A 12,312-nucleotide genomic window follows, 5' to 3' on the forward strand; every position below is an offset into this window, starting at 1 on the left:
GCTACGCTCATATATGGCAAATATGAGGAACGTATCAATCTTACCGCCTTATTGTGTACTGGCTCGATGCGGGTCTCCAAAGGAACAGTACTTGGGTGCCATATTATCGATGCATATTCTAGCAAAGATGGGATCAGATATGTCTAAGCATGAAACTTCGTTTCTGAGTTGGCCGGATACATACGATGTTTAAATAATGCTAGTTTCTTAATGCCTTCTTGGTTATATATTGTATGTGTGTATGTCAAGTTATATCTGTGTTTAAGTAGACGGCCAGCTAGTTCAAACTTTGAACTCTCTCTATATTTGTGTTGTTTATTGTGTAAACGTTTAGAGAAATATTAGTAAGTGTAGAAATTCTAAAAAGCCTTCTTTTTTCTACGTTTATCTCTATATGCGAGGCCTTACACCACTGGCTGTGTTTCACTAGATCTGTTTGTAAGCTAGTCACGTCCTTGAGAGTTAATATCTGCTTGTAAATGACGCAGTCTTCAGCAAAAAGTTTCATTTGAGAACCTATGTTATCCTGCATATCATCAATATAAATGAGAAAACACAATCGCCCCAGAACTGACCCCTGTGGCACTCCTGAGATGACATGCGTAGTTCCATATGTATGTTCCTTAAGAACTCCTTGATATCAATTAGTTAAGAATTCGGCAATCCAACGGATTGTACTAAAATCTAACCCTATGTTATCCACCTTCTCGATCAATTGGTTATGCGCAACACGATCAAAAGTTTTTCTAAAATCAATGAATATTGCGTCTATTTATGTTTACTCATGTATGTAGTCATGAAGGTCAGCAACTAGTTCGAAAAATTGTGTTTGACAACATCTTTTGTGCCTGAAGCCATGCTGAACGTCTGAAGCAAAGTTATTTGTATTTAAATGAGTTATAATGTGTAAGAATGCGTTCTAAAAGTTTGCTGCAAATACAGACCAGTGATATTGTTTAGTAAATTTTAGGACTCGTGCTATTGCCGGATTTGAATATGGGAATGCCATGTGCCATTTTGCAGTCATCGGTAATGCTCCTGCGATATGAGGACTGTTGGAAGATGAGCGACAGTAAAATAAATGATATGTGCGCTGTCATTTTCGGAGATTTAGTGATGATCCCGTCAGGACCAGTGATTGAATTAAGTGGCAACCTCTCAATAGCATGATCTATGCCTGGTGCTCTTATGGTTGCAGCCTTTGTGGAAAAGAACTCATTGAAGCATTCCAGAGTGTCATAGTTCCGCTAATTTAAATGTTTCCCAGACTCATAAAAGAACAGCACGAGACGCGGACTTGAAATTGCGTACAAACAGAGAAAAGTTTAAACGCAATGCGTTGCGAAACTTTCACTTTCCTGCTTTAAATGCAAGTGTTGCAGATGAATACTAAATCCCCGTTTTCCATGTTTTCTCATGAATCATACGACATTCGTAGTTTGTTTCTCCGGTGTTCACGGTGAGTTAAAAATGTTCCAAATGAGTGGGCTAAATGCGCATTTTACTGTATAATATGTATGCAGAGAGAGGGAGAGAAGGGGATGAAAGACAGGGAGGTTAGCCAGTGCAAGTACAGGCTGGCTACCCTGTGCGGGGGAAAGGGGTAAAGGGAATGAAAGGTGAAAGAAGAAGAAAAAGAAAGACTTGGAAAAATTCACGCAGCAACGCGATCGTACAAGCTACAACATTCAAAGGCGGTCGCACAATTCGCAGTATGTATGCAAGTGGTCCACAGCGTTAGTAGTCGGTTTTGCGAGTGGTGTAAAACTTAGAGGGCCGCGCTGACATAATTGCAACTACAACTGAGGTCAAATTTTGCGAGCATAAGGAGAACAATACAAGAAGTTTATGTGCGATTGTCAATGCGTGTGATCAAATATAGCGCTAAAAATGTAAGCAAGTGTTCGAAAGTGTCAGGCTGCTGCTATTAGGTAGGTTTCTCAATGTCCCAAGAGAAGTCAGCATTTCATATATCTTATAATTTGAAGGAACATGCAGCATTTTAAGTGTTAATCCTCCTCGCTTATTTAGAAGCGTTAAGAAGAAGCTTTAGCTCGGGCTCAACTCCGACCCGGCCTTTCAAATACATGTAAAACGCAAAAACGTTTTTCTGCGATAACGCCTGGACCAATTTTAATGAAATTTGCTGTATTTGAAAGAGCAAGGTGAATTCTAGTGACTGTTGGAAGCGAAATTTCTATTTAGGGCCTCAATTTTCTTAAAAAGATCTGGGAAAATTTGGTAAGTTTGAAAAAAAGAAGCACGAAGTTTACAAATTGATAGCTCTGCATCAAGAACAGCTATCGCGGTTCTGTTAACGACACCCATTAGATCTGTGAGAGCAGGCAAATTCAATATGTCATTTTTTATCTTACGTGAATTTGTTACGTTGTGTACAATGAATTTGCAAAAGCTGTAGTTTAATATTAGCAAACTTTTTTAGATTCATGTCGGGCATGCCAATTTTGTCCGCTTCAAATGTACTATTAGATTCAATTCACAGAATTGTGATATCATTTTTGATTGCTGAGTTACAAAGATGCAAACTTGATCGCTTCGTTTTCTTGAAAATGTGCGATTTTTGCCAATTTTCAACAAAATATTGACGACCTAAATCAAAAATTGAAAACCAGCAGTCTCTAGATATTAATTTTTTTCTTTTAAATGCAACAAAGCTCTCCAAATTTTGTGAAATGTCTGCCAAGAAAAACGAATTCTCATTTTTATTGTATTTAGCAGCACCCGAAATAATGCTTCCTCTCAGGAATAATTATTGAACCCTCTTTGTTTGCTTTTTCATGCGTGATATATTATTTTCGCCTGGTAGACTCACTGAAATAAAGCAGGCAGATTTCTTTCGTTGGGAGACTATATGAACAAGTTAATGGGTGAAGTTTAGGTGAAGTTCAAAATACATAGGTAAGTGGGGCTTTTACCATCAATTATGCATGCAAGCGCTCTAAAGTGTTATGAGCATGCCTAACGAGCGGGAGAGGATTGAGCCCACTGACCTGGCAGAACTATAAAAGCCACCAAGAGCGAATTTAGCGAAACTAGATGGTATGCTATGGAAACTCTCTCTACGATGGTCTGCGGAATGCAGTGGCCGGGAATAACCAATTTGCTTAGCCTTTTTAGATATACTCCAGGCATTGTGGTAGGGCGCTTCCTGCATTGCGTGACCGGCTTCTTACTATCAGTGGGTGTCAGACGTCTTCCCTCTCCAAGCCACCCGGCACGTGGTGATCCCGGGCTGCTATCACATGGACCGACGTCAGCGATCCTGCAGACAAGCGGAAGACATTTGGATAAGCTGTCTATAAATATCGAACGAGCCCCGCTGATGGGCGCAGTCGGGTGGAGTGCACTGGCCGGGCATAACCAATTTGCTTTGCCTCTTTAGGTAAGTGGACTTCTCCTTAGCCTCTCTCTTACAATGCAAGCAAAAATGAACCGAAATGGGAGTAAATTACTTGTGCTCTAGCGCATTCCCTCATGGCAGCGTAATGTGCTGCGGTTAGGCGGAATAAAAATTTGACTCCCCTGCTGTACAGAGGTTTCCGATGGACGGATGAGGGTATATGTTTATATTCCTCGAGGAGCTTTTGCAGGGACGTATGGGAGTATATCCTTACCTTCATCAAGGAGCTTATGCTGGAAATTATAGAGCATATGTTTACATCCATCGAGGAGCTTTTGCAGAGAAATGGGGGGGTATATGTTTACATCCGTTGAAGAGCTTATGCAGGGAACTATAGGAGTATTTGTATACGTCCATCGAGGAGCTTTTGCAGGCAACTATGGCAGTATATGTTTGCGTCCGTCGAGGAGCTCTTGCAGAGAACTATGGGGGTATATGTTCACATCCATCAAAGATATTTTGCAGACAACTATGGGAGTACATTTTTACTTTCATGGGGGAGGCTTTGCAGGGTACCATGCGATTATTTCTTTACATTGATCCGGGAGATTTTGTACGAAGATATGGGAGTATCTGTTCACATGACTCGGCTAGTATACCGATTTTAGAATTGCCAAGATTGATTTCTCGCACTGCGAAATACATAATATATCGGTTTCCAAGCTGGAAGATGCAAACAAAGGTAAGCAAAGTAGTGCTTTGCGGAAAATAAGTTTATGGCATAAGCACATAGGCAAGGAAGAAATGGACGACGCGAGCACAAGCTCTCAACAGGTTTTTGATTCTTTCTTGTCCATATGTTGTTTGCACAAACCACACAGTATGAATAGAAAACTGCCCATTCAGCTGCAGGTTTAGCCAAGACGACAATAAATGCATAAAAAAATATATGGAAACCTGCCACAAGTGCCTAAAAAGGTGGAATACACTCATAGCGGAAATAACATAGCTATAGCAGAGCACTCTGCAACGTACCTAGATTTTGTGGTATTACAAAAGGTAAAGCAAAGAGTAAAGCTCATATAGTTTCTCATTGATATTGACATGCGCAAGAGAGTTACAGCAGCAAAAGCGCTGGAAGATGTCAACACACTAACTGCACTTCGAAACTAAATGATTAGGAAACGAAAGTTCTCGTAGGCAATAACAGTGGCACTTTTACAGTAACAAGCTGGCAGAGTGAAGTATATAAAGCAGAGTTCAGCTTTGCTTTTTGCCCCATACCACGTAAACGCAAACAAACCATGTGACTTTATCACTTGCCGCTATCCGTAAGAGCTTTGAAAATCGCAAACGCTGCCAAAATCAAGGTATGTTCAATAAGACGTGAGGCGACAGGACGCTTAAAATGGTTTGTTGACCAGCCCGTGATTCCGAGCTTATGCCGAGCGTGCTTAGCGTGCGTTTTGTGTGTTTGAATTTATTCAGTTTGGCAGTCTACTGTATACGGAATTCTTTTGCCACAAGGAGTCACACAACAGAAGGCGTAATTTCGCTGGCGGCATGCTTTCGTGGTAAATAAGCAGCGCGCTTGATGGTGTCTCGCCAATGGGTAATCTGCGACCACTGAAGGTACGTGCATAGAGTAACTTAGTATACGACAAGAGCGGACACTCGAGCCGTTTCGCGGCCGAGCTATGGAGCTTCGCCGATTCCGCTAGGTGGCAGAGCCCATCAAGAAAAATGCGGCTGTGGCTGCGGCTGCGGCTAGCAGCTTGACAGGCGGCACGACCACTGGGCACGGCCCAACATGTGCGAGGCCTTGTCAGACCGCTCCGCCGGGCTCTTTCTGTAAAATGCACCTGAGCATCGTTGTTGGGTTCTTCTGACAGCGTCTGCTTCGTCGCCGTTTCATGGTAAGGCCATAGGAAGTTCTTTTGCGCGTTGTTAACGACTTGTTCTCTTCGCATTTCGTTATGTCACTGTTAGCCGCACGAACGAGTGACGGCGGCCTTGCAGCCATGAACAGCTGCTACCCATTTGCTACGATGACTTTCATTTCGTGTTCTTGTTTTTATGCGCAGCAATGAGCGGTGATGCTGGCGATAACAACGACGCGGCAGCGTCCGAGCTGCGATGCACGTTCGATACAATGACGAAGTTAGAAAATAAAATGGTTCCTTAAGAAACGTGGCCTATGAACTCATGCTGTTCGGGGCAGAGAGCTTTATGATACACCCGGCGACTGCTGAAAAAGTATGGTGCTCTACTTCTGCAAAAGAAATGTAGTTATTTCTAAAGCGGTACACGTGCAATATTTGCAGTATGGCAATCATGCGCTCTCTCCCAACCTCTATAGAAGGCTATGTGCGCTCGAGAGTTGTTAGCTGTTCTGCATAGGGGCTGAGAATACGTGTTTTCATTTCTTAATTGTGTATGGAGTCGTTACTGTAGAAAGTTCTTTGTTTCCTAGCCTTTATAACCAGTGCTTCCTTAACCAAAAAAATAAGATAAGATACGCATTGCATAAACGAACGCTTTGCAGGCACAAATATTGCTTATACGAAGGAACGTAGCGTCTACATTCAATAGCTTTGAAGCCTCCAGTATTGCTTACTTTTTGTCTGTCATTCTGCGTATTGCAGGAATCTCCACCATTTGCTGAAAATACACTGCACAGCCAAAGGACATCACGCATACTCAAGTGCAAAATTCCAAGTATCAGAAGACGATTGCAAGGCTTCGAAGACAGCAGGTGAAGACCCCCAACACAACATGCTTAATTGCAGCTCTTTAATGACGGCACACTGGCTTACACATTCGAGATGAAGATGTTGGTGCGTGCTCAATTATTTTTGCAGCCATTTTATTTCGGCACGCTACCATTTACATAATTTTGCTGTCCTAATTCACCCTCCTTCGTAGAAGTACAAGAAAAAAACGTCATATTTTTTTCCCTTCTAAAACAATCCCATGTTAAGCAAATTAATTGCTGTCGTCTATTTGCAATTTTCTTTTTCATTATCTGGATAGTTGCAGCACGTCTTCTATGTGTTTTGCTCGTGCAAAGTTATTTCCATCACGCCATTCGTTTCCGACTATTCTCCAATATGCCGGTGTCACACGACCTGTTTCGATCGCGAACAAGTCCGATCCGGATTGAAATTCGCGACTAATATTGGCGCCATCGCGCAGCTTGCGCAAAAGAACCAATTGTGCCTGAGAAATTCAAATCGGATTGGGCTTGATCGCGTTTAAAAGTGCGCCGTGTGACACCCGTATTACTTGCATTTCGCTGTTTCTTGCCGTTTTCATGTATCTGCCTCTTACAATCTTGCTGCAATAAATTGTTCTCTGCTATTTTCGTGTTCTTGACTGTGCAGCGAGTTCATTTATATTTAAGGAACCCGGCACATTTATTTAGGATACACCTTTTGGCGTGAGTTACTAGACGTACAATATCATAAACGAAAAAGTTCTACTTCCTCAACAGTTCGCATGAATGTTGCGCTAAGTTACAGCTTGAAGCAGCAAATATGAATTTAAATGAAACTAACACGAGTGAAACACCTTTGCGCGCTCGTCGTCACAACATATAATCAGCGGCACAAGCGCCTGCATGAAATCACGCGATTTAAGCAAAGGTATAGGTCCCCCCCCCCCAAAAAAAAAAAACAAGAAACAAAACTGAAATTGGAGCCTCCGAGATTCGACAGCGTGCGCGACTATCTTGGAAGCTGGTGCATTTCGCCGATTCCGCTTGGTGCGCTGAGGGCCAAAGTCGGCCGCAGGCGCCCATTGGGAATGTCCGCTCTTGTCGTATACTATCTTACTCTATGGTACGTGCAGCACCAGTGCTAGTTAAAAACATTGCCGTAGGCATTCAGCTGAATGCTGCAAGAGGTCAATTGGGCGCGTTTTCTTGAACTTACTGAAAATGCATGAGGAATCCATGTTTTATCCTTAATAACGTGTAAACCCCATATAAGCGATCTTGCGCGCGACAGCTACACGCGATGGATGGAGATGGCTGTCGCGTTCGCTCGTCGCCTACAAGTCTATTCCATCCGAGCGACGATTTTGAGCGACGCCTCTCCGGTGTTGCCGGTATGAGGGCTGCAAATAGGCGTCGAAACCAGCGTGAGGCGTGCTTTACTAATTTAAGTGGATCTATTTTACTGTAAAAAGTAGCAGAAAATATTTCCGAAGGTTCTCCTCAGTAGGTTAGCAGTAGGTTCTTATCCTTGCACGTATAAATATTTAATCGTTTGCTCGTTCTGCGCGACAACCGGTAGTATTTGAGCGATGTACATCCAGTTCCGGCTTCGCGCTATTGGCTAGTCGCTCATAGCACTTCCGGGAGACGAGCAACGATTTCTAGATTTCCAGAACCGAGCGATCTGTTCAAGCGACGGCCCGTTTTGTCGCTCGAAGCCGTCGCTCGTTGCCGTCGCGCACTAAATCGCTCGCATGGTGTATAGCCCTAAGACTGAACTGTTTTTGCTCATGTATTGAAATGGTGCGATTATATGTCTGATTGTGTGTCTCCTGTTGCGGTTTTCGAGCACGGTGCGAATTTGAAAGGGTGTTTATGTCTACGAACTCGGTGAATTGTCAAGCATCGAGTTATGCATCGGTATCGAATATAACGGCTGCTGTGTGTAATTAGAATTGAAGGGGCGCTTTGCATAGGCTTATTGTTTTGGACATGCCTGTGCATTTGCTAATATGAGTAGGCGTTTCGGAGTTATGTCATATGAACAGCTAAATCAGCCTTCCTCTGGGGGTTACAAGCGTAATGTGTGCATCTTGATACTGCATGGCAGATCAAAATGTGTTTATCACTTTATTATTTTCGGTAAAGATATAAAGTATCAAAATAAAACGTTATTCAATTCCGTGTTACCAGTCGTCTGTCGTACACAAAACTGCTAGATTGCAAACTGCAGCAGTAGTCTAGTCTGTCAAAATGAACTCCATTGCGCACTTCATAAATGAAAATAAGTTCATGTCTTTTAGTAATCTTAGATGCAGGCATTATTGAAATGTGGGTAAGCTTGCAATAACAAGCCTTGTTGCCCTTTACTATAGGCACATCCAGTCATATCCATCGAACTGGAGGACCATATTTTCATCCCTACTGAGCATCATGTTTGCAGATATGATCCTCAAATTATAGTTTGAGCAATGCCACAACCAGGGATGGTGCGGGGGTCATACTGGGCACGTGCTTAGGATGTGTCACAGGTGGCGTTTGCGACACACCAGACTATGACAGACCTATGACATCTGACTATGACCAATATTCTATATATTAGCAGGAGTATTTTAACATTGGTGCCGCACGACGATGAACTGTCCGTTATTTCTTTTTTGTTTAAATCTAAATATTAAAGTTAGTTTAGCAGATGACTGTTGCAGTCATTTAGATGTTTCGCACGCATTTGAGTAGGAAGACTAAGAGCTAAGATTTTCTTTTAGTGCCATGACCTAGACTCTCTTGATGTTGTTTACACCATGTGCTCCTGTTCACTTTCGCACACGATATTTTTCAGGCACCCGCTTTGTATAACGCAAGAAGGCAGCTGCAAGAACGCAAGGATGTCAGAGCCAGCCCAGCACGACTTCGCGTAGGGCCGAGCAGCGCACGCCAAAGAATCAAATTGCATTGGCATGCAATTTAGACAAGAAATCTAGAATGTGGGTATATTGGGTGTACCATCCGACTAAATGTCAACAAAATCAAAACACAGTACGTCACACCAAAATGAAAATTCTCACGTGCTCTAGGCAGTCATCTTAACATGGTATATTTATGTAATGTCTCTGATGGGAAAGTCAAAATCAAGCATGCTCTCTGGAGACATACACATAGGAGCAAGTGTCATTGAAAAGTTAGAAATGTGTAAAAAAACGCTGATTAGTTGTGAAAAGTGACTTTCTTTTGTTGCCTCTCAACAGATATATCCACGTGATAAAGAAATAGTGGTACAATGAAGTTTCATATTTGCTTAGTGACATGATACATACTTGCAATGAGCACGGTTCCTGCGTTCACTATAAAAAGCAACAGCTTATGCTTGGTTAGGTGCTTACATACATTAAGCAGCTTTAATAGCTCACATTTAAATGCATGTGAATGTAAGGGTGCGAATAGAAACCACTGTGATTCTGTATTATAAATGCTGACATGAAGCAGACAGATTTTCATGTCTACTTTTTTATCTATTTTTTACGCTTAATTTTAGAATTAACGCTTCATTTTAGGTTCCAGAAAGGGGAAGCATTGGGGGGAAGAGAATCCCATGTTTAAGAAGTCATCGTTGACGTCTATGCTCACGAAACCAGTTCATTAGGACCGCTCGTGCCTCCCGAAGGGAAAGCAAGGAGCAATTAAGGTCTTTAACTGTGTACACTGTGGTGCACACTTTAGGTCTTAGAAGCCGGAGAGTCACTTGGAAGTGAAAACTATGTTAAAAATGTAAAATTGCGGTTTCTTCAATCTACTTGCCAACCAAATATGCTAGTGGAGGTAGAGATGCGTTCAATGCAAAGAACTGAGAGCATCTGAGTAGAACACTTCATCAATTGGCGGATGCGAACATATAGTGTTAAGCAAAAGCACCTTAGTTTGATGGCTTCTGTAGACAATTCTTCTGGACTTTAGAGTGCACAGTGAGGTGATGTATTAATCTTCCTAGAAACATATGTACTTGTTTTGAGACGAAGATTCTGTAAGCGCCATAATTTTTCTTACTTTAGCGCATCTTAACCACTTCAGTAGGAAAAAAGCAGGAACATCCATAGGCTGTACAGGACGTCATCAAATGAGGTGCTGTCTTAGATAATGGTACACAAGAAATGTTTCTTGCTCAATTTATCTACATTGCCACCTCCATGCTTAGCACCTCATGTGTTAACCTCTTCCATATAAGTGCACGCGTTTTGTGCCAGAAATGCGCTTGCAGGCCACTAATGTGGCGCATATTTCTCTTCGATCACAGTGTCAATACTTTGTGAGTTTGCACATGTTTGTTCTGTGTTTAACTTTCAGTTGTATACTTTGTTTTTGAAATGAAGGAGCCACTTTAAGTTAAAGGATATTTCTATGCTGTAATACTGATGATACTTTAGAGAATATACTTATGTTTTATTACAAAATATGTTCTGAATATCATGGGCATCATTGTAATTTGATTTTAAGTATTGCTCAGTATGTTTTCCAAATTATTATTCAGTTTCTCTTGTACCTGATCAATAAAGATTTTGGCCTTTTAAAAGAGAAAATGTTTCATGTGAGTAACTTGGCGACTACAGATGACATCCCATTCACCAAGCATAAGTGCAAGAGCTGCTTATGAAGGAATCAAATATTCCCCACATGTAAGTATTGCGAATCCCTTCAAACGTGACCATGGATCTACATCGTACTTTCACACTATTGCGAAGGGTACTAGCACTCTGTTCTGAAGGAGTTAAAAAAAAAGTTATGGGGCTTTACGTGCCAAAACCACTTTCTGATTATGAGGCACGCCGTAGTGGAGGACTCCGGAAATTTTGACCACCTGGGGTTCTTTAACGTGCACCTAAATCTAAGTACACGGGTGTTTTCGCATTTCGCCCCCATCGAAATGCGGCCGCCATGGCCGGGATTCGATCCCGCGACCTCGTGCTCAGCAGCCCAACACCATAGCCACTCTGAAGGAGTACAAAAACTCTGTTTGGGGGAGTAGGAACACTTGGCTTGGAGGATTAGAAGTACTCGGTTTGGAGGAGTAGAAGCACTAGGTCTCGGAGAGTACTATTACCCCTGTGGGGAGAGCATTAGCACTCTGCGGAAGAGTACTAGCACTCCCTGTGGGGAGAGTATTAGCACTCTGTGGGAGAGTACTAGCACTCGCTTGCGGTGGAGTAACAAAACTCTGTCAGGAGGAGTTGCCCTACTCTTTCTCAAAGAGGGTCGATGTAGTCTCGAATAGAGAGCGGACTTAAGAATTCGATTTCTTACTATGCTTATTAATGGAGACTTATCAATTAATCCTGCATCGTATCTGTCCAGTACAACGTTTAGGCTTACTCGACGCCATCATCCGAATTCACTAACACCTTATTTTGCACGGACGGATGTATTCAAGTATTCTTTTTTTCCCCGAACTACAACAGACTGGAGTAACTCGTTGTTGCCTGCTTCAATTGATTGACTCATTGTACTACTGTCGTGTCTTACCACCCTACTTGATTGAATAATGCATTGTAATATTGTTGTGTTTAACCACCCTGCTTGGGCCTGTTCTAGGTCTGCAGTATGAAATAAATAAATAAAATAAATAGAAATATAGGACAAGCAGATACTCCCACAAAGAGAATGCTCGGAACTATCTTTGTTTTAAGAGTGTAGTTGACATTGCAACTTTTGGAAGCTTCGTTCCATAACATCTCGCGAAGAATAAAAATAAAAAAAACTTTCACAGAAGCATGCCATTCTTACAGCGCTGCTGTTATAATGGATTTCTCACACCTTTTAGAAGAATTAGGGATGTAATTGCTGGCTCACCGCCTTGCTTGCACACAGCAACTGCTACTGTGTTCGAGCATGGTCAAGGCTGGTTGCTTTAGGTGTAACCCTCACGGATTGGTGTTTGCTTTTACCGCGGCAGCTATACAAGCTCCTTGCTGAATTTAAACACAAAGACAGTATAATTAAATGTCACAAACAAAAATTATGAATTTCTTGTTAAATAACTGCGGCAACAATGTATATGCAGGGTAAGTTCTATTTTGTAATTGTTGATCATTACGTTTCAAAACAACTTCGAGGCTCTGAACCTGAGTTGGATTTACATTTAATGTAGCCTGAACCAATTGTGTAACTCCCCTTAACACCATCGCTGTAAGACGGTGAAAGCTTAAATGGCACTGCAGATATCGTACACGAATAAATAAAGCATAGA

The sequence above is a fragment of the Dermacentor variabilis genome, unplaced genomic scaffold, assembly GCF_050947875.1.
Source record: "Dermacentor variabilis isolate Ectoservices unplaced genomic scaffold, ASM5094787v1 scaffold_15, whole genome shotgun sequence".
In the NCBI taxonomy this organism is placed as follows: domain Eukaryota; kingdom Metazoa; phylum Arthropoda; class Arachnida; order Ixodida; family Ixodidae; genus Dermacentor; species Dermacentor variabilis.